Source organism: Halichoerus grypus, chromosome 4, assembly GCF_964656455.1.
Source record: "Halichoerus grypus chromosome 4, mHalGry1.hap1.1, whole genome shotgun sequence".
Lineage (NCBI taxonomy): Eukaryota > Metazoa > Chordata > Mammalia > Carnivora > Phocidae > Halichoerus > Halichoerus grypus.
Genome location: NC_135715.1, coordinates 94,547,157 through 94,569,276, shown reverse-complemented (window position 1 = coordinate 94,569,276; position 22,120 = coordinate 94,547,157). Strand labels below are relative to the sequence as shown.

At 46.6% G+C, this 22,120-nt stretch overlaps 1 long non-coding RNA gene across 1 annotated transcript; it reads left to right on the top strand.

Annotated features, from left to right (window-relative positions):
- The first annotated feature begins 1,561 nt into the window (after positions 1 to 1,561).
- Positions 1,562 to 20,227, top strand: LOC144381494 (uncharacterized). Its single transcript, XR_013446745.1, has 4 exons — positions 1,562 to 1,599; positions 3,726 to 3,788; positions 12,285 to 12,355; positions 19,785 to 20,227. It is a non-coding gene; the product is annotated as an uncharacterized LOC144381494 (long non-coding RNA).
- The last annotated feature ends 1,893 nt before the right edge of the window (positions 20,228 to 22,120 follow it).

The window sequence follows — 22,120 nt, the reverse complement described above, 5'->3', positions numbered from 1 at the left end:
CTTTGATTATATCACTGTTTTCTCCGTTGTCCAAGGATTTCATTGGATGGGGGTGAGGATGTTTCTTGGCCAGAATTATCTTGGTAAGTGCCCATTTTATTAAAATCTTTTTTAAAAAAGAATCAACAAAACAAGAAAACTTTGTTCACTCTGCAGTGTGAACACGCTGGGGAGGACCCATGAGGTGGACCTGTGAGGAGGACCTGTGTCATGGGGCCAGTGAGAACATAATGGATGCTAATGTGGAAGGCTTAGGCGAGAAGACCAAGGCCCCAGATTTGGGTCAGTGTTAAAGAGAGGACCGAAGAAGAACCGAGGCCAGAAACAAAGCTGAGGCCACGGACACCCTGAGTCCACCTCCACCCCCGGGACTGGACTGGCCCCTAATCAGAGGCTCCCGCACGGACAGTGTCCAGAGAGCCGAAAAGGCAAAAGTTAAGACCAATCGCTCAAACCTCAAACCACTTCCCCTTGAACTCTCCATGAAATTAATAAAGCGCGGAAACCGGAGGAGGGCAGGCGGCAATCTTTTGCTTGAGTTACCGGGAGATCGCGCATAACTTCCGCTTGGAGTTCCATGTTTGCGCAGCTGGAGGAAAGCGCGGGTTCCGTGCGCTCGGTCCTTTCCGCAAGGCCTGGCCCCCAAGCGTGGGGCAGCCGGGCCGACTTAGGCGGGTTGGGCAGCCCCAACCGGTCCGCGCCTGACGGAGCAGCAGACGGGTCCGCTAACCTAGTCTTCGGCTCCCGAAGCAGCTCCGCAGCTGAGCGGAGGTCCCGCATCCCTTCCCCTGGGAATAAGAAACTCCCCTGGCGACAATCAGAGGAGCTGCCACTTTGAACCCTGGACCCTTTGCTTTCCGAATGGAGAGGACGTTTCTGGTCTTTCCGTCTGTGAGTCCAGGAATCGTTCTGGGAGCGCCGGCTCCTCCTCGGAGGTGGTGAATTTCAGCGTCTTGACAACCCGCGCACAAGTGGGATTCAGGCTTGGGGTTAGTGTTCCTATTTAGAGATGGAAAAATCGAGGTCGGGAGGTCTGATCATTTGTCCTGTGACCGGCATTCTGAATGCAAACCGAGGCCTGAAGCCTTAGTTGGTGGCCTGGCCCTGACGTCCCGATGGTCTGTGTGGTTCAGGATTTTTCACCGCCTCTCTGGAGTTCCAGTCCCACCGGTGGCCAGGGGTTCGGCGATTCTGGTTCCTGGCGCCGCAGGACTCACACAGCTTGTGATGGCGCTTTCCCAGCCCCTCAGCCTTGACTCCTGGAATTCCGAACTTCATGCCTTCTGGCGTCGGTGTAGCGGTCCTGCGGTCAACCGCCTCCCCACGAAACCAGGTCGGCCTGGGAAATCGGGAGCTGCAGGCCTGGGCCTAGCACAGTCGGCACCCTGGGATCTGTGGCGAGCCCGGCGTGGAAGCTGTGGGCTGAGCATGGTGGGCGCGTGGACATTGTCACCGGCCAGACAAGGAAACAGCAGGGACTCTATCTATCCTGACAGTCGTTGTGACTCTCCCAGGCGGGCCACTGGAACCCTGACTTCAGGAATCAAGGTCAAGACCCCCCCCCCCGGGGCGAATGCGTTCCCAGGAGCTGACCAAGAGGTGGGAACCTTCCAGAGCCAACTGCAAAGTGGCCGGGGCTGGAGCCCACTAATGCCAGCTACAATTTGCTCTGCTCCGACCAACTTCAGTGGGGGGACTCACATAGGAAAACGATCGGATTTATTTAAAACATTTCTCACATTTCACTCAGACCTTGTGGGTCTACAAAGGGGAGAGTGGTAGGGAAGAGAGAAAGAGACTAGGGGAGAGAGATGGGGAAAGGGAGGGAGAGGGGAAAGTTAGGGATAGAGAGAGAGAAGAGGGAGGGAGAGAGCAAGCGAGCGCAAGCGAGCCCTTCCTCCAAAAGGCAAGGGAAAGAAGATAGAGTAGATAACCAGTATTTATCGGGTGCTTGCTCTGGGCATGGCTCTCAGCTCTCCATCTGGGTTAGCTCATTCAATCTTTACTGTAATCTATTGGGGTATGTAATATCACCGTCTCCAGCTTACAAAGGAGGAAACTGAGGCACAGATAGTCATAAACTATAGTTTACGACTATCCCAAGAAAGATCCCTTCCCTGAATCCTCAAGGGCATGTCCCTAGCAAGCCGGAACTGGAGAACCCAATCTGTCCCCAGCTCTAGAGGAGAGGTGGGGACCAGTCGGCTCAGGGGCTTCTCGAAGTTGCCCCCCAGGCCCCAAGGAGGACGAGGATTCTAATTTCCCTCGCACAGACGCAAGGCCTCAGGGATCCCAAGCCCTGAAGTCAGCCGCGTTCTCGCCAGCCCCGCGAGTTTGGCTGCGGGGTCCGTCCAGTGAGCCCCCAGCCCATGCCTTGCACGCCGGCCCCAGTCCTGGACCGAGAACTGGAATCCCGAAGCCTTGGCCCGCTGTGGGGAGACGACCTTCGGCTTCCGTCGCAGTGAAGGGCCCCGCCCGAGAGCAGTGCGGAGGCCTCAGCCTCTCCTGGCTGGTATTGTCTGTGTTCTTTCTACGTGCTCCCAAGCTCAGGGAGCGCAGAAAGCGCTGAGCATCGACTCGGCCTTGGTTGTCTGCACCAGGCGACGGGGACAGAAATGCTGGTCTGGGCAGGCCCGCAGGCCCCAGCTCCTGCCTCCAGGAGCCGGCTTCCAGGCTCAGTGGCTGGTCTAGGTGTCTACTAGGGGGTCGCCAAAGCCCAGACTTTTTCAGACTTGCTCCTGGGCAGCAGGCGAGGACCTGATTGGGATGTGCATGGAACTCTGGTCCCACAAAGACGACAAGTCTCTGAGCTTCCCCAGACTAGCGCTTCCACTGTCTTGGCAAGGATAAGAGAGGGACCCCAGGGACAGTTGAGGCCTGTGGCAAAACCTCGAGAACCCAGGGCTCCCCAACCATGCTGAGGCGGTCACCCCTCCAGATCGCTTTACTCCCAGGTCCTGGCAGTCCATCCATGGGTCGACACTAAGTCGTGTGGAGCACCTTTGACCAGGATGGGAGTGGGGACAAGGAAGGAAGGAGGGGACCTAGGACCAGCATTCCCAGGAGACATAAATCTCTCCACCCCAGTCTTGACCCCAGGTCACCGGCTGGCCAACTTCTGGAAACATCACTGGCCCCCCAGAAGCCAGCAGCGGCACCCCCATCCCCAGCCTGGCGGAAGGACTTCCCGGACTAGAGAATGGAGGTGCCTGGCTTGGTTTAAGAAAGCACAGGTGTGCAGAGAGGGGCTAGCGTTACCCCTAGGGTGGTGGGAACCACAGCTAACCGCCAGAGATTTCAGTCCTCCTTCCTCACTTGGCCTTGGCTGCATCTACCCCGCTTTCACCTCCCCTGAGCTTTCACCTTTAACCAGGGGAGCAGAACCAGAGGCCTTGTACCAAAAAAAAAGTCTTATTTTCTCGGAAGTAGACAATAAGCCCTGGGGCTCTCATGGCCAGGAAAGAAGCCTCCATGCCGACAAGATGCAGACTTTGCTAGCCTGCACCACTCCTCCGTTTTCACAGACTGAATTAGAATTAGGATTTGTCAAATACTAAAAGGCTTCCTATCAGAGCTGCCTTAGGTTTGGGACTCACCACCTTGGGATTTTATAGTTACTTTAATGGAGAGGTTTGGAATGAAACTTAAGGGTGTCAGCAGTTTTGAATAAGAGTGAACTTGAACTTGACACAGGCTTTTTTTTTTTTTTTTTTTTTTTTTGAAAGGTGTCCGGACCTTGAGTCAAAATACAAGAGATTCCATCCCCACCACACTCCTGGAGGTTCCAGGTACCTTGTTAGTGGGGCCCTGGGGACTGGGGGTGCAGAATTTGCAGGGAGCAGGGGGTGGTGATCTTGGCTGGGTCACCAGAGAGAATAAAAGCCAAGCGACTATGCAGCATCCCCTCTTCTTCATCAACCTTTAGCATTTCTCTTTTCCCCCTGTCAGTCTCCCAGCTATCAAGTGTGGACTCGACAGGAATGTTGCAAGGAAAAACTAATTAAATGGCAGTACAATGCTTTGAAAATATTAAGTGTCATGTAAATGCCTAATGCTAATAATAATCTTGATGGTGGTAATTATGTGCCAGGAAGCACATCCCAGACAGCCCAGCTCTGAGCCCAAATGTGCATGTCTAGGAGAATCCCAGGGAACGCCCATTCTTTCTGTGGTGGAGCCCAGCTCAGAATGGCCAGGTGGAAGATGGGAGCTCCAGGTCTCGCCCCCATCACCTAGGAGGCAAACCAGGGTTAACTTGGCGGCGGGAGTCCTTAAGTTACTGCGCTCTCTGACAGGGGAGCCCCCATCATCGCCTGTAAAGTGGGGAATTTGAGATTCCCGGGGAGTGGCCACCCCCAGGAGGCTCTGACAGGCTCCACCGTGCATTCATGTCAAGGTCTGACCTTTGTGAGCTGGGCACCTTCTGTTTTCCAGAGCTTGGTGAAGACATCGCTGCGGAGCCTTTAGGTAGATTGAAAGAGAAGAATGTTCTCTTAGGGACATGCATCTCTCACTCTCCTCTTTCTCTGAACTCTGGGTGGGAGGGGCATGGAGCTCTTGAATCTTCCCTTCAACATTTTTCTAGTTTGATGAAACACCAGGCCTTCCCAGGATTTACAGTTTCCTTATAAGGCAATTTTGCCACCACCCAACCCTCACCCCCATTTTCTCCCAACGGAAGCTTCCCGATACCACTACCACTGGCCTGGAGCTCTAGGGCCCTGATGTCTGCCAAAACCAGTGCGGGCTTTGAAGGCAGCAAATTATAGTGAGTCACGATGGAGGCTTTTGGGAATTTCCACCCCAGAAATCACTGGGTCTTTTAGGGGTTTTGTACAATCACCTAGATACTTTAATGACACTCCTCACCCTTGAACTTGCCCTAATTTCATTTCTTCGTGACTGGGAGAGTAGTTACAAATTTGGGTTCCACTAGCTGCCTTTTTTTGGTCTTCCTCAATTTAGTGTGAGGTTCAGCTTTTACTGCTATGTGATGACATACCCCTGCCCATTTGGGAAGTGTATGGCTGACTTTTTAAATTTATTATTCAAAAGAAGCAAATTCTTGTCTACATTTTTTTAGAGAGGGGCGCAGGGGCAGAGAGAGTGGGAGAGAGAGAACCTTAAGCAGCCTCCACGCCCAGCATGTGAACCTAACACGGGGCTCGATCTCACGCCCCTGAGATCAGGACCTGAGCCGAAATCGAGTCAGACGCTTAACTGACTGAGCCACCCAGGCGCCCCATCTTGTCTACATTTAAAAACAAAATGCTTTGTTTTAAGTTAGGCTTCAGTAACTCAAGAACACCTTACCTTTAAAAGTAACCCTTTGAACGTATCCTATAGAAACACACACACACACACACACACACACACATATGCACAGTCAAAAGAAATTTTGTAGTTTGCATTTCGCTCTTTCCTGTCCAAATCCAGACTTCCCTTTTTTATTTCTTCTTTGTAATGAGAAGCTTGGTGGCCCCGGCCCAGCCTCCTCACACATATTCTAGCTGAGAAATGGTGACGCATGGGGCACGCAGTTCAGGGCAGGCCGACTGACCTCAGGCCAGTGCTCCGTCTGCCCTGCAGACTGCCGGCCACTTCTTTGGATAAGGAGGAAACTTTGCATGCAGAATCCCTCTCGGTTCCCAAATGTGACCTTAGGAATGGACAGTTCCTGCAATTCAAAAATAGGATTCTCCCACTGACACCCCCAGGTTCTCAGGCAACCTCCAAGGCATCCGGGCACTTTCTAGGCGAGATGGTACAGTTACTGCCCAAGACAGTGGGACATGAACAGCAGTGCTCCTTCCCTAGCCCCTGGCTTGTTTTCTGGGTTGAGGTGGCACCCCAGTAATCCCTGCCCAGGAGTGGGATCTTTGGCGTCTGAGAACCTTTCGGGAGAAGGGCAGAGTTAAGAAGCATACCATCACTTTTGTAACTTTTTTTTTTTTTTTTTTTTAAAGATTTTATTTATTTATTCATGAGAGTCAGAGAGAGAGATAGAGAGAGAGGCAGAGGGAGAAGCAGGCTCCCAGGGAGCAGGGAGCCCGATGCGGGACTCGATCCCAGGACCCTGAGATCATGACCTGAGCCGAAGGCAGACGCTTAACCATCTGAGCCACCCAGGCGCCCCACTTTTGTAACTTTTTAACAAGTTTGTTTTGTTGTTGTTGGTATGCTCAGCCCCGCCCGAGACTCCTGCTGCCTCATGAAGAATCTGTTTTCAAATCAGATAAATCACTACGGGAGACACACTCGATGTTGCAGATAAGTTTTTACAACAGCTGTGGAGTCAGCCTGTGTGTTTTTATGAAGATATTGTTCACCGAAAACATTCTGTCCTCCAGGAATTTCATAGCAAACATGTGTGTTTCACTTTTTGGCATTTGGGCTCCCCTTGGTTGGTGGTCGGGGAGTGTGGGGTGGAGCCCAGGAGACTGAGGGGGGCCCTGGCTCTAGATTACGGGGAAGAAGCAAGGAGAGGATGGGGCTCTGTAGCGAGAGACGAGGCTACCCAGAGCATGTAGCTTGGCCAGCTTTATTGGTGCTTTTCAACACACACACACACACACACACACACACACACACACACACACAGGACTCCCAGTCTTTATCTGACATCTGGAACTCTATGCTGGTGCTGTGCTTGCTGTGAGCTGTGGGTCCCCATGCATTTTAGTTAATAATTTTGGTTAACTTTAAAAACACTCTGCCCTGAGCAGGCCATTCAGGAAACGGGGCTTCTCTTCTGAGGCGGCAAGCCCTTCTCCCCCACCTCCTCATGGGCTGTCAACACAGTGCCAGACATTGAAAACCAGTCCCTCCAGAAATTCAGATGTTTCCACACTGTAGGCTGTTTGGCTCTGAGATTTGAAATGTTCAGCATTTTCTCCAGATAATAGCATGTTAGCAGGTCCCACAATAGCCTGGGAGTTTGGGTTTACCTTCCCCCTCCTATGGACAGGAGTCCACAGAGTAGAGTGGGTCAAAAGTCTGACCCACCAAACTGAAATGCTCCCCAAGCCTGCAGGGCCTGGGGTGGGAGTGGGGGTGGGGCAAAAGCTCCTGAAGACATTCTGTCCGGTGGACAGTGCCCCAGCATGTCTAGATGAGATGCCCTGGCCCGGTGTGAGGGTCCAGGGTGGTGCAAGACCAGGGCTTGGAAAGAAAGCAGGCTAGCCTTCCTCCTGCACGTCTCCCAGGGAAGCTAGTTTGATGGGAAGCCTGGCAAATTCAGCTGTCCCCCGAACATTCTCAGTGTGGAGTCACAGCGGCTAATGGGGGTGGGGAGGTGGGAGAGGGTTACAAGGCTTTGAACTCTCTTTGTTATGACAAATCTCTGGTGGGCCAGAGAAACTTTTCCTCTGTTCTTTTAGTCTTTCCCATGGAGGGAGGATCGTGTGGCCCACATCCTTCTGTAAACTCATATCCCAGGTCTCTGGCCTGTGAGTGAAAAAGGAGAAGAGTGTGTCACATTTAGGGTTTAAAGGATATGAAGCTTAAAGGGAGCACATGATGGAATTTCAGGCATTATCCGGCAGGTGGCAAAAATTCTGGGCGAGTCCAGGCTGTCTCAGTGCTAGCTGATAAATCATCCTCGCACTTGGGGTGAATTCTCCTTGGTCCCAACATCCCTTCATTATATGTAAAGTGCTTCTCAGAGCTGGCGCACGTGACTTTGTGTCGGCTCTGCCCAGTAGTACCACTGAGCTCTGGAAATATGGCTGGTCCGACCTGAGATGTGCTGTCAAAGTAAGACACACACCAGGTCTCAAAGACTTAGCATGACAAAAAGAATATAAAGTATCTCATTAACTTCTAAAATATTGATTATGTGTTGACATAGTACTATTTTGAATATTGGGCTAAATAAAATATTATTACAATTCATATCATTTGTTTCTTTTTATTTTCTTTTAATGTGGCTATTAAAACATTTAAAATGATACACTCAACTGGCATATAGGGCTCGCATTTTATTTCTATCAGACGGTACTGGTCTAGGTAATCCTTTCCCTTCTGAAACTATTTTGAGGACTTGCTTGTTAGTTTCTTTTGTTAGCAAAGTGAATGGAGGCGGCTCAGAGCCTCAGCAAAATCCTTTCTGCTGATAGGAACTGAAGGGCAGGCGCGGGTGGGAGCCCTAGTGGCTTGTCTATAAATACTGGCTTCTGGCGACATCATGTGGCCACATATGGGTACTACACCAGCCACAGGCTACGTGCAAGTCCCCAGTCCCCTTCCGTAGTGACCCACACGGAATGAGCCAATAAATCAGAAATCCTAAACTTGGAGATGGATATCTTTCCCCCTTAATCTGTCCTCTTTTTACTCTCCACCTCCTTTCAGCTTGGCCACATCTGCAATATTGGGTCTGAAGTACTAACTCACTGGGGGGTTGCCTTCTTAACAGAGGGATGCTCAGCTGGAAGGTGGACATCCACGGCTGGCTACTTCACAAAAGATTCGAATAGTCTTAGGAAGGCCATTCAACCTCTCAGTCCCCTTTTCCCTCAAGTGCAAAATAAAAGGTGATAGCGGATGACCTCTAAACTCACTTCTGGCTCCCCAAATCCGTGAGTCTCAGGATGGATTTTGAGATATCAGGGGAAAGGCACCGAGTGCCTCACTGCTGGGGACCTACAAGAAAGGCGCAGGCTTGGGCCTAACTCAAGGTCAGGGGGGTGACCCAAACAGGGAGCTGACGTGACTGACAGTGATTTCTGAGGAGGTGAGAATGCTCATCGTAAGCACAACTGTTATCATTTGTGGAAATGAGTTCTTCACAGATACTCTCTCTTTGAATCCTCACAGCATGCCACGAATTAGGTATTATCATGTCAGTTTAAAAATGTTTATTAATATTATAATAATATACTATATGCGTGTACGCAAATGTGCAAATTTAAAATCATAATACTATGATGAATAGCTATGAACTACCCCTGAGAACTAGGCATCACTGCTGACTTTCTTCTATGCCTTTGTCCCCCTCCCCCATCTCGTTCCTCTGCTTCTGCCCCCAGTAATTATTATCCCCAATTCTCTGTTTTTCGTTTGTTTTCTTAAAAACTGGTTATTATTTTATATTGTTTCATTTTGCTGGCATTTGAGGTCCTATGGGACTTGTTTGTTCACGTTCTACTACTTGTCCAAGATTCACCCCTGTTACCTGTAACAGGATTAGTGTCATGGTCACAGTTGTATGAGACTTCATTATTGGAGTATACTTCAACTTACTTATCCATCCTCCTGTCAGTGGACATTTGGGTTGCTTCTAGTTCTTTCTGAGAGCATTCTCATTCATGTCTCTCCTATACATATGTAACAATGTCTCAAAAAGACCATAAAAAGATCAGGGAGGGGAGAGGTGAAGTGGAGAGGGTATTTTTTAGAGTGGTGAAACTATTTTTGAGTACGCGGCAGAACTATTACTAATGAGTTTCACCGCCTCAAAGTGGGATACTGTGATGGATACACATTATGCATCTATCAAATCCACAGAACTTCACAGCACAAAGAATGAACCTTAATATATGTTGTGTTTAAAAAATCATTTAGAAGGATGGAGGCGCCTGGGTGGCTCAATCGGTTAAGTGTCCGATTCTTGATTTCAGCTTGGGTCATGATCTTAGGGTAGTGAGATCGAGCCCCGTGTTGGGCTCCCTGCTAGGCAGGGAGCCTGCTTAAGATTCCCTCTCTCTTCCTCTCCCTCTGCCCCTATAAACAAACAAACAAAAAATATTTAGGAGGACAGAGGATCCTGTGAAGGAAGCTGATGGTGAGGAGAGAATTTAAGTGTTTTGCAAATGAATGAACAACCCCCCAGTAGGGGATGGAGGAAAGGTGCCAACTCAAGCAACTTTGGAAATAAGTTAAGACTAAGGGCAAAGGGAAGTGCACGAAAGCACCATACTCTGGTTAGTAAAGTTGTTTCACGCGATAATTATTCTGATAGTGCTAAACACGTATGCTGGAATCGAACAATGGAATAAATGGATGGCAGTGGGTGGGAGACTAGTGTCTCATTGTTGGAGTGGGAATTTACAGATAATCAAGGGGAGGAAGCCAGAATGATCCAAGTGATAATGGGTCAGACTTGGAGACACTGGTATGATCTCATGTTTAGCTTAATATAAATTCAGATGGTGATATATAGAAAGACATATAGGGATGTGTCTATATATGGGTTAGTACACACAGACATGTTTCCTGTTCCATCAGCTGAGAAAGCCCAGAAGCAGTGATACCCCCAATAACAATGAGCACACTGGCACCCACATCTAGGGTCCTAATACCATTCTCCTATTAAGGAACCAGGACTCCTTGGAGAAATGGCTGATTCTGGAACCCGGCAAGACATATACAAGATGAGCCTGGAGTCTTTTGGTGCTAGAAAGTAATGAAGTGCTCAAAGAATTTAAAAAACCTGCATTGATAGAGGTCTGTCAAAGGGATCCAGGAGCCAACGGAAAGAACCCCCAGTGGTAAATCTGGAACAATTTAAGTCACAAAATAAGGTAGTATTGGATCCTGAACCCAAAGTACAAAATAAATACTGATGAGTCCATACTGATACAAATGATTGAATAAATACATGAATAGGAGAAATGAGGCAAATCTCCCTTGCAGAAAAATTCCAAATAATTTCTATCCATATTTCACCCTCAAGGAATAAAATCATACATCCTCACCCTGTAAGTGTAGGCTCTGTTCAGTGACCTCCTTCCAAAGAGTGCAGCTCACAGGGGTGGGGGGTAAGGGGAAGAATCACTTGACAGTGGCAAAGCCTGAAAAACACTCCCTCAGCTAGGTGATCAAGGTCAGTATCAGCAGAGGTAAATCACGTTAGTATGTACCCTTGATAAAATGACGAAAATGGCCCTTTACCTCTCTGGTCTTCTTCCCTAAAGCCCATAAACCCAGTCTAGTCATGAGAAATACATCAAATAAATTCCTCCTGAGGGACATCCTACAAAATATTTGATTGGTACTCCTTAGAACTGTCAAGGTCATCAAAAACAAGGAAAGTCTGAGAAACTGCTACAGCCCAGAGGAGCTGAAGGAGCTATGACAAGTGAATGTGGTGTGGCATCCCAAATGAGATCCTGAAACAGAAGAAGACAATGGATAAAAGCTAAGAAAACGTGAATAAACCACAGACTGTAGTTTGTAACAATATATGACTATGTAACAAATGTACCAGGCTAATGTCAGATGTTAATAATAGGGGAAACTAGGTGAAGGGGCATGTGGGAACGCTCCGTACTGTTGTTGTTTTTTTTAAATTTCCCTGTAAATTTAAAACCATTCTAAGAAATAAAGCCTATTAAAAATGTTGTGGCTTAAAAAAAAGTGATAGACCAAAACAAAATAAGGCTTTAAAAATGTCTCTAGATCAGGGTTGGCAAACTTTATAAAAGGCCATTTAGGAAATATTTAGGCTTTGTGGGCCTTATGGTCTCTGTTGCAGTTCCTCAGCTCTGTTGTCTTAGAATAAGAACAGCCACAGGTGAGATGTGAACAGGTGAGTTGGTGGGGTTCCAACAATGAGATTTGATTTAGCAAAAACAAAACAGAGCCAAAATGGCCCATAAGCCACAGTTTGCTGACCCAGCTCTAGCATATATACTTAGAAACAGAATGCTACACCACACATATCCAAAGGCTCAACTGTTTTTCTAAGAGACTGAATCAAACAAACACCCATCAGAAACAAATTAACATACACGTTTCTATTCATTGATATCTTGTCCAGAGTTTAGCATATTTTCTAAAGTGGCACCTCACTACGTTCTTATTTTGTGTTTCCCTAATTCTAATGCACTTGTTTATTGTGGTCTCTCTTCTGAGAAATGCCTATTCATGCCTTTTGCTCATTTTCTGTTGTGTTGTCTTTTTTTTTTTTTAATGTATTAGCAAGAGCTTTTTATATAGCCTGGATACTAATCTTTTACCAGTTACAGATGTTCCAAACATCTTCTCCTAGTTTATGGCTTGTCTTTTCACTTCCTTTTTGGTGTCTTTGACGAAGAGAGTTCTTCACTGCAATGTAATCTGGTTTCTTACTCTTTCCTTTTGGTAGTCAGCGCTTTTCTTTGGTCTTGGTGAAGAAGTTCTCTTGCACTCAGGCAGAGAGATACTTCCTGTATTTTCTTTGAAAAGTTTTGAAGTTGTGCCTTTCACCTGTAAGTGCTCAGTACATCTGGAAGTTACACAAAGTCTAGAATATATGGAGGAGGAAAAGATTCAATTTTATTGTTTTCTCTTTGGATAACCAGGAGTCCCGACCCCAGTGCCTGGCCCCTGCTGTCTGCGATGTCCCCATCTCGTGTTACCGTTCCATTCAGGGGTGAGTCTAGTGATGTGTCTCATTTGTTTTATTTGTCATGTAATCTATAATATTATGATAAGTCTTGGTATCAAATTACTCCCAACCTATTCTGCCTTCAGGAATGTCTTGACTATTTTTAATCCTTTGGACTTCCAAGTATTCTTTAACATCATATTGTCAAGTTTTATGAGGGGCGCCTGGGTGGCTCAGTCGTTAAGTGTCTGCCTTCGGCTCAGGTCATGATCTCAGGGTCCTGGGATCGAGCCCCGCATCGGGCTCCCTGCTCAGAGGGATGCCTGCTTCTCCCTCTCCCACTCCCCCTGCTTGTGTTCCCTCTCTCGCTGTGTCTCTATCTGTCAAATAAATAAATAAAATCTTTAAAAAAAAAAAGTTTTATGAAGAACAGTCCTCCTGAGAACTGAATGCATAGATTGGCTTAGGAAAAATCGGCATGTTCAAATTACTGAGTTTTCCTATCTACGAACATATGATATGTCTCCTAATATCTTTGTTTTACAGAAGAGGAAACAAATGAAGTTCAAAGGGGTTAGGTGACTTTCCCCAGGTCAAACAGCTACTTCCATGGAAGAGCCACCGTTGTGACCCAGGGCCATTTTTACCGAGAAGTCCTTGCTCTAAACAGCTAGACTGCACCATTAATCTGTTTTGGGGAGGCCTTTCTCCCAGACATTTATCCCTTGTAGACAGGTGCTTTGATTGCTCTTGATGGCAGGGTGTCAGCCATGGGCCTGAGGAGAAGGTCTCAAGACTCAATGACCAGCCACCCAAACGAACATGTGAGCATAGGAGGAGCTGGGGCTGTGCACCAAGGGAATAACGTTGAGGAGAGGGATTGGTTTAGGATTTAGATGAGTCAAACCCATATATGTCAGAAGGCTTGAGTCTGAGTCCCAGCTCTTCCACTGTCTAGCTCTGTGACCTTGGGCAAGTCACTTAACTTTTCTGAGGCACCGTTGTCTCATTTCTAAGGAAGGATACTTATTACTTCTCCCAGACAATGTCACTGTGGGGGTTAAATTAGATAATGCATGTAACATTCCTGGCCCAGTACCTGGTGTCCATCCAGTGATACTGTGATTAGCTCATGAGCTCTGGACTCACAACCCACCCACTTGTGATAAAGATTTTCATGGACAGGGGCACCTGGATGACTCAGTCAGTAGAGACTGCAACTCTTCATATCACGGTTGTGAATTCAAGCCCCACGTTGGAGGTAGAGTTTACTTAAAAATAAAATCTTAAAAAAAAAAAAAGAAGAAGACTTTAATGGACAGAAAGACCGTAAAGAGGGCTCCTGACGACAGCAAGCTTGCAGATCCATCAGAGTGACAGGACAGCAGCAGAGGGGGTCTCTGAAGTTCACACCACGCCTCCTGCTGCTCAGATATTTGCTCACAGCTCTTCTTAACAGGTTCTCAGGGAGCCAACAATCAGGTCTTCACAAGGCTCCAGGGCCCCTTGAAGCAGTGGTTGGGAAATCTGATCCGATAAACAGATAAAAAATACTTCTGATTAGCACATTCAATGCAAACACAGTGATTGCACGTACAGTAATCTTCCAAACCATCAAGATAATTCTCAGACAAGTCTTCACTCATAAGGAGGCTCAGCATGTTCATTGTATATACTACCAATTTCCATGTTTTCATTGACAACAGTTAAGAACCACAACCTAGCTGGTCTGTATGTCTGCCAAGTCTAAAAACAAAGCATTGGAATGAACTGGCATTTAATATTTTTAAGGTATGTCTTTACATTTTTTTAATTGAAGTATAACTTAAATTCAGTAAGTTTATGAATCTGGAGTGTCCAGCTTCCTAAACATTTCCATCTGTATACACCTGTGCAACCCCCACCCACTGCTCATCATTCAACATTTCCCACCCCCAGAGGACTCCTTCATGCTCCTCAAAGTCACGTTCCCCTACAGAGGCGGCCACATTCTGACTTTAGTCACCACAGATATGTTTGGCCTCATTCTGAAATTCCTGTAAATTGAATTATATCACATGTGTGGTTTTTTGGTTTTTTTTTTTTTGCATATAGCTTCTTTAGCACAACGTTACCTCTGTGAGAGTCGTCTGGGATATTACATGTGGCTGTAATTTGCTTATTCCAACAGCTGTGTAAGAACACATTGTATGATATACCACAAATCATTTTACCACTGGTGGACGTTTTGAGTGTTTCCAGTTTGGGGCTATTACAAATAAGACAGCTATGAACATCATTGGGCAGGCCTTTTAGTGCATCTGTGTGCACCCTAAGGTTGGTATGAAACCAGAAGTCAAATTTCTGCATTACAGTAGGCATTGAATGTTCTTTTTTTCTTTCTTTTTAAAATCAGCGTTATTGAGGTCCAATTTACATGCAGTCAAACCCACAAATTTTAACTGTACAACATGATGAGTTTTGACAAATGTCCATGGTTGTGTACCCACCACTAACATCAAGATATAAAACAACAGTTCCTTCACTTCCCAAAAGTTCCCCATGTCCCTCTGCAATCACTTTCCCATTCTCAGCCCTGGCAACCACCCATCTGATTTCTGTCACTCTAATTTTGCCTTGTCTAGAATTTCCTATAAATGGAACCAGACGTTCTATTGTCTTTTGTGTCTCATTTCTTTCACTCAGCATAATTATTTTGAGGTTCATCTGTGTTATTACATATGTGCATAGTTCAATTCTTTTTATTTACAGAGTGATCCATATTTCATTGTGATAGACCACATTTTATTTTCCCATTTACCTCTTGATAGATATTTGGGATTTTTTTTTTCCTATATGGGGACTCTCGTTAATAAAGCTGCTATTAATATTTGCTACAGTTCTTTGCATAGAAATGTGTTTTAGTTTCTTTGGGATAAATACCTACAAGTAGGGTTATTGGGTCACATGGTAAGTATAATGTAACTTTATAGGAAATTGCCAAATTGTTTCCCAAGGTAGTTGTACCATTTTGCTTTCCCACCAGCAATGTATGAAAGTTTCAGTTCCTCCGTGTCCTCACCTACACTTGGTATTGTCAATCTTTTAAATTTAGCCAATTGTAGAAATGTATAGTGGTATCTCATTTTGGCTTTAATTATCTTGTCTTAGGCCTATAGACCATTTGGGTATCTTCTTGACTTAAGTGCTGTTCACATCTTTTACTCTTTTAAAAATTGAGTTGTCTTCTCATAAAGTTGTAAGAATTCTTTATGTATTCAAGATATAAGTCTTTTATCAATATGTACTTTGAGAATATTTTCTTCCAGGCTGTGGCTTGTCTTTTCATTTTCTTAATAGTGTCTTTGAAGAGCATAGATTGATTTTTTATTCTGCTCAAGTCCAATTTGTTACTCTCTTTCTTCTATAGTTTATGTAGTTTGTGTTTTATCTAAGAAATTCTTGCCTACCCCACGACCACAGAGTTTATTGTCATATTTTCTTCTGTAACTGTCATAGTTTTAGCTATTACATTTAGGTCTATGATTCATTACAAGTTAAATCTTGTTTATACCATCAGATAAGAGTTGAAAAATACTTTTTTGCATACGGGATTCCATTTGGTCCAGCACATGTGTCGAAAAGCTTATCCTTTCCCCATTGAATTACCTTGGCCTCTTTGTCAAAAAATTATACATGTACACATATGATAGGGTTGTTGCAAGAATTGAATGAAACTTTGAAAGCACTAAGCATCTATAACTGGCACATAGTAATTGCACAATAAATATTTTCACATATATAATCATTTGTCACTATTAATTTATAATTTATTGTTGATTTAGTTAGCTTTCCTGTAAAAGAGATGCAATATTATGCACCTTGCAGAATTTTGTGAGGATCTGGGGAGGAGTCATGTAAATAGAACTTTCTAACAATGCCTACATGTGGAAAGTTCTCAACAGTGTCCTTTCTCTTCTCTGTATGACAGCACCTACAAGTGAACACTCTTTTTGTTTAAGATTTATTTTTTTATTTGAGAGAGAGAGCGCACGCGAGTTGGGGAGAGGGGCAGAGAGAGAGAATCTGAAGCCGACTCCATGCTGAGCATGGAGCCCCATGTAGGGCTCAATCCCATGACCATTGAGACCATGACCTGAGCTGAAACCAAGAGTTGGATGCTTAACCCACTGAGCCAGGTGCCCCCAAGTAGACACTCTTTAAACAATAGCTGTGGGGCGCCTGGGTGGCTCAGTCGTTAAGCGTCTGCCTTTGGCTCAGGTCATGATTCCAGGGTCCTGGGATCGAGCTGCGTGTCGGGCTCCCTGCTCAGCGGGAAGCCTGCTTCTCCCTCTCCCACTCCCCCTGCTTGTGTTCCTGCTTTCACTGTCTCTCTCTCTGTCAAATAAATAAATAAAATCTTTTTAAAAAAATAAACAACAGCTGTTATCATGTGCAACCCTGTAACCTGTCACAGGAGGAACAACACATGAAAGGATATTATAAAACTGTCAATGCTAGTATTTCATATGAAACAACAGGGAGTTATTTTCTGCCTTTTAGATTGGGCAAGATTAAAAAAAAAAAAGAAAGATGAAACCCAGTGTCGTTGAAGATGAGGGAGCATGAGCACTCTTTTATATTGTTGGTAATACTGCAAATTAGCCAAGATTTCCTGCAGGGCAGTCTGGCAATATAAAACAAGACTTGTTAAAGCATGCATGAATTGGGACCTAGCAACCCACTTTTTAAGAATTTCAGCCCAAGAAGATAATGAAGATTATGGGTTGAGAAAGGTGTGCAAAGATGTTCACTGTCATAATGTATATAATCAGAAAAACACGTAACTATCTAAACACCTGACACAAGTAAATCGCCGTACCTTTGTGCAATAATACACTAGACCCTTTCCTTAAAATGATGTAGTAGAAGAATGTTTTACAAGGTATTGAATGAAAAGGATAGATTACATACCAGAATTCATTTTTTCATTCCGCAAACATTTGTTGCCCAGCACTGGGTCAGGCACCAGTGCTACAGCAGAGAAGTAGATGGACGTGGTCTCTGTCTTTACGAGGCTTCCAGAAAGAAAAAAATGCAGTTATAGTACAGGGTGGTGAGTGCTGGGATAGGTGAGGGGAAGATGCTTAAGAAACACAGACAGCGGTTACTGGGTCAGAGTTCACCTGCATTCCCTGTTTATGCAGAGTAGGGGGTCCCACAGCAAGTGAGATCTCAGTGGAGACCTGAAGGCTGGGTGGGGGCTAAGCAGAGGCAGATGTGGGGTTGGGGTGAGGAGATGGAAGAGGGTTCTAGGCAAAGGGAACCATGCTACCACAAGTTCCAGGAGAAAGCTTTAAAGCTAAGGAGTGAACTGATCAGATTCACACTGGAGAAGAACTCCTCTCCCGGTATGGTGAGTAGGTTGGAGGGGACCATGCTGGAAAGTTAGAAGAACAATTACGAGATTCTTGGGTAATTAATTCAGGGACAGTGGTGGGCCTCAGGTAGGGGACAGAGTGTGGTGTTGGAAAGAGTGGGTGGATTCAAGAGATATTTAGCAAGGATATTGGACAGGACTCAATGTTTGATTGGATATGGGCAGTGGGAGGGGGCAGAAGGAGACACCAACCAGGCTTGACCCCCTGAATCAAGAATGATCCCACCCAGGGAACACAAGGGAAAGAAACTTTGGTGGGGAGAAGGGAGAAGGTGTTGGTTTCTACTTGAGTTCTTCTGTCTACACTCAGTAGACAGGTGGGGAGTAGTCTGTAGCTCAGGAGAGAGATCAAAACCGAAAGTAGCGGTTCAGGAGCAGCTCACCTCATATGGAGGAGGCAATCAGACACAAGAGAGTGAGTGAGAACACCTAGGCCAGTGTTTTTCAAACTGTAGATCTGAACCCATTAGTGGATTATAAAATCAATTTAGTGGAAGATGTCCAGCATTAAAAACAAAGAAATATGAGAAGAAAAATTTCAGAGTGCGTTCATAATTAAGGGTAAGAGTTGGTTTATGAAACTTTCATTTTAGATTATATATGAATAAAACTCTGCCGTAGGTGCTAAGTGGATAAAAAAAATTTATTTTAAGATTTTACTTATTTATTTGAGAGAGAGCGCAAGCAGTGGGAGGGGCAGAGGGAGAAGCAGACTCTCCACTGAGCAGGGAGCTTGATGCAGGGCTCAATCCCAGGACTCCGGGATCATGACCTGAGTCAAAGGCAGACGCTTAACCGACTGAGCCACCCAGGCGCCCCGGATCAAAAATATTTTTTAAATCAATAGCATAACAGGTGAGATCACGCTGTTGGGAGGTTAATGAAGTGATGCAGATGAGCCTACACAGTAGGCTGGACGTGAGTTCTGGGCCCCCAACAGCATGATGGAAATGTGCCCTGGGCCCAGCTGCAGCTTGCCTCCAAGCTGAGTGCAAACATACACAGAAGCTAGTCCACTGCAAGTATTGAAATCAATATTTGTGCCCCTTAGTAGGTTAGAGTAGGGAGGTTCAATTGGAAAAAAAAAAAAGTTCACAATGAGTTCCCAAATGAAGTCATCAACTAGTAAACAGGTATAAACATGGGAAGGCACCTGACTGCTGGATTTCATGTAAGCTCATTTTTCACTATGAAGATTTTCTTTTAAAGATAGTGGAAGTGAAGTTGGTTTGATGGAGACACAATTCCCCAGCGGGTGTTTCTTTGTCTCTGGAGTCAAGAAACATTACTCTTACGCTCAGTGATCCTTTGATCTCAACTCTCTGAAATTAACTCTTAGAGTGCATTATTTATGACATTATAAATCAATCATGGCAATATAAATCTTTAGGTTCTTGGAACCCAAAGCAGTAAACCTGCATGAACTGGGTAGAGGCTGACCATGTCAGGAAGCCTGGGAAGGAAGTTTGAAGTAGAATGAGGGGGAGCTGATGGGCACCAGATACATCATACCAAGATTGGCAGTGGTGGAGGACTTCCACGGTAGGCTGACCTGCCATTCTCAGCTCCCTGCATCTCAGACGTACCTCTTCTCTTTTGTCACAAGTTCCTCATCTTTAGTGTGTAAATGTCTCTTGGTAGCCAGGTTAATAATTAAGCCTCTGGACTGGCCCTCAGGTGACTGAGACGCACCTATAACACCCTCATTAGTGCCTCCCTGTGACCGGTGGCCAGTGCTGAGACCTCCAGAACACTGACAGCCCTTTGAGGCTCTTGCAGGAGCAGGGACTCTGCCTCTGCTCTGAATGCCCTTGTTCAAGGTCAGGGATAATGGAAAGGACTTACACAGACAAGAACGTGCAGTTTGCCCATCCAGCCGGCTGCTCTGCGAGGTGTTGCCCCTGGAGCCAAGAGGCCTCCTGCAGGCTCTCCAGCCAACCTTGTGCCCACGTCCTCTCCAAGAGGCCATGTCTCCACCTCCCGCACTCACATACTCCTGGAATCACTTTAAGCTGGGGAGAAACAGCCCTCACACATCTTCTTTCTCTGTTTCAGGCAGAAGCACCAGGCTGGTCCTTAAAGTTTCCCTGAGAGTGCCTGCAGTCCCTATTCACCTCTGGGAGCAGGTGCTCGATGCCTGAAGTTCTTCTAGGCGTCTCCTCACGCAGGCCTTCCGTGGGCATTTCTGCAGGGGCAGGTCCAGAACTTCCATACTGGGGGTGCTAGGTATACTAGGTATGGCAATGGGAGGGCAGGGCCTTGACCTAGCAAAATGCTGTTTTTATTTAAAGTGCATGTGTTCGATCAGTACAAATGTAATTTTCTAGAGGTGTTCCCCTCCTTGGATAGGATCAAGAACACAATTGTAGAGACAATATGATTGTTGTTATAACTGTTCTTGTAATTAGCACTTCTCCACAATCCCTTCTTTGTGATCATGAATCCAAAAGGGGCTTAGGAAACCATGTTTTTGCATAACTTGTTTGGCAGTAAATCCTTCCTAAATGAATGTGAAATCATTTATATTCTTTATTTCTCTGCCTTGTTTTGAATACTCATCCATTTAGTGTGTTTGCTTACAGGGTGCTGCCCCAGACCCCTTGGGGACCAGGTAAGACCTAGTATTGGGATGCCTGGGTGGCTCAGTCCATTAGGCGTCTGCCTTCAGCTCAGGTCATTAACCCGGGGTCCTGGGATCGAGTCCCGTATCAGGCTCCCTGCTCAGTGGGGAGCCTGCTTCTCCCTCTCCCTCCCCCTCTGCCCCTCCCACTGCTGTGCTCTCTCTCTCTCTGACAAATAAATGAAATCTTAAAAAAAAAAATCTAGTATTTATACCATTTACCTTCTTAAACCACTTCCTAAATTCTGAATTTCCAAATGCATCTGGCTCCCAGAATTTTGGATAAGGGATCATGGGCCCCATGACAAGAATGATGGTCAATGCTGTTGTTATTTACGAGCAGTGGGGGTGTGTCCCCTGCAGACCCCTAGTGGCCCCTCCCCCCCCCACAACTGCTGTCCTGGGAATTGCTGCTTCTCAGACACCACTGTTCCCCAGCTGCTGGACAGACTGGGCCGGCTGCACTGGCTCCATCTTAGGACGACCGTTGCCAGTGCTCAAAGCTGGAGCCAGGACCAATTCCACAGGCAGGGACCCCTAGAGCTGTGCCAGTTTTCCCAGCCCACGTGCATGTGGTGGCTTTTCCCACTGGGTTGCAGGGTGTACTGCGGTTCCAGGCCCCACGCAGAGCCAGGGAGACACCAGGGTGGCTGTCAGCACCCAGCAGGGATGAATCACAGGGAATCAGATAACAAGGAGATTATCTCTGGCACCTTCATGAGAGGTGCCATCAGCGAAAACTCACGGGAACCTGCTGATGCTTGCGAGCTGTCCCCCACCCCACGGGCCCCAGTGTGTCAAGCAGGCTGAGAAGGCAGGGCGCCAGAGTCTCTCCCGAGGAGTGTCTGGTTGGAAGCAGAAGCTGCTGTGACCCAGAGATGCCCGTGGGCGCCAGAAGGATAGGGCCATGCCCGTTTGCTGCTCTACCACGTTCCTGGGGCCTAGTATAGCACCTGGCATTCAGCTGGGGCTCGTGGCTTATGAGTTGAATGAATAAATGAATCTAAATGGCACTCACGGAACTCATCAGATGGAAGGAAGTCAGAAGCTCCCAGGGGGAACGTAGTAGCTGTGGGAGCTTTAATGTGTCTACTGTGTACAGAGTCCTGCTAAGCATCAGGCCCTGCCCAGTGCAGACTTGATGACACCGCGTGAAGGAGCGATTTTTATCCCTATTTTATAGATGATGACTTGAGGCACAGAGAAGTGAAGAGTCTTTCTAAAGGTCACCCAGTGAGGAGCCCTCAAATCTCAGTCTGTCTGGCTCCAAAGTCTGTCATTTCTGTCCTGCTCGGCTGTTCAAGAACAACCATTTGTCCCTCACCTCACGGTAGGGCTGGACCAAGCTCTACTGCCTGCCATTCTTCATTTTCGGAGTAGAAGCTAGGACCTTGAAGAGAGACTCCAACAGCTTTCTCTTGGAGCGGGAAGCCAGGAGGCAAGGCTGGAGGAGATGCTGGAGGCGAATGGCAAGGTGGGGGGAGAGAGGGAGGAGCCGCCCTTTCCTGGGCATGGCTTCCCACCCCATTGTTCACCCTGCTTTCCAAGCACCCTTCACTCCTTCCAGATAGTCTGAATCACAGCTTCCCACAGCTTCCCTACACACTGGAGGCTTTCTCTCACCTGCATTTCTCATGGCCCAGCCCTGCCCTCCTGCCCCCTGTGTCCCTGGCTCAGTGGTCCACACAGATGAGCATCATTGCCCTCACAAGACGGGGAAAGCACAGTGCTCGGCCTTGTTTCCAGTTGAGCCCCAAGAAGCCATGTTTGT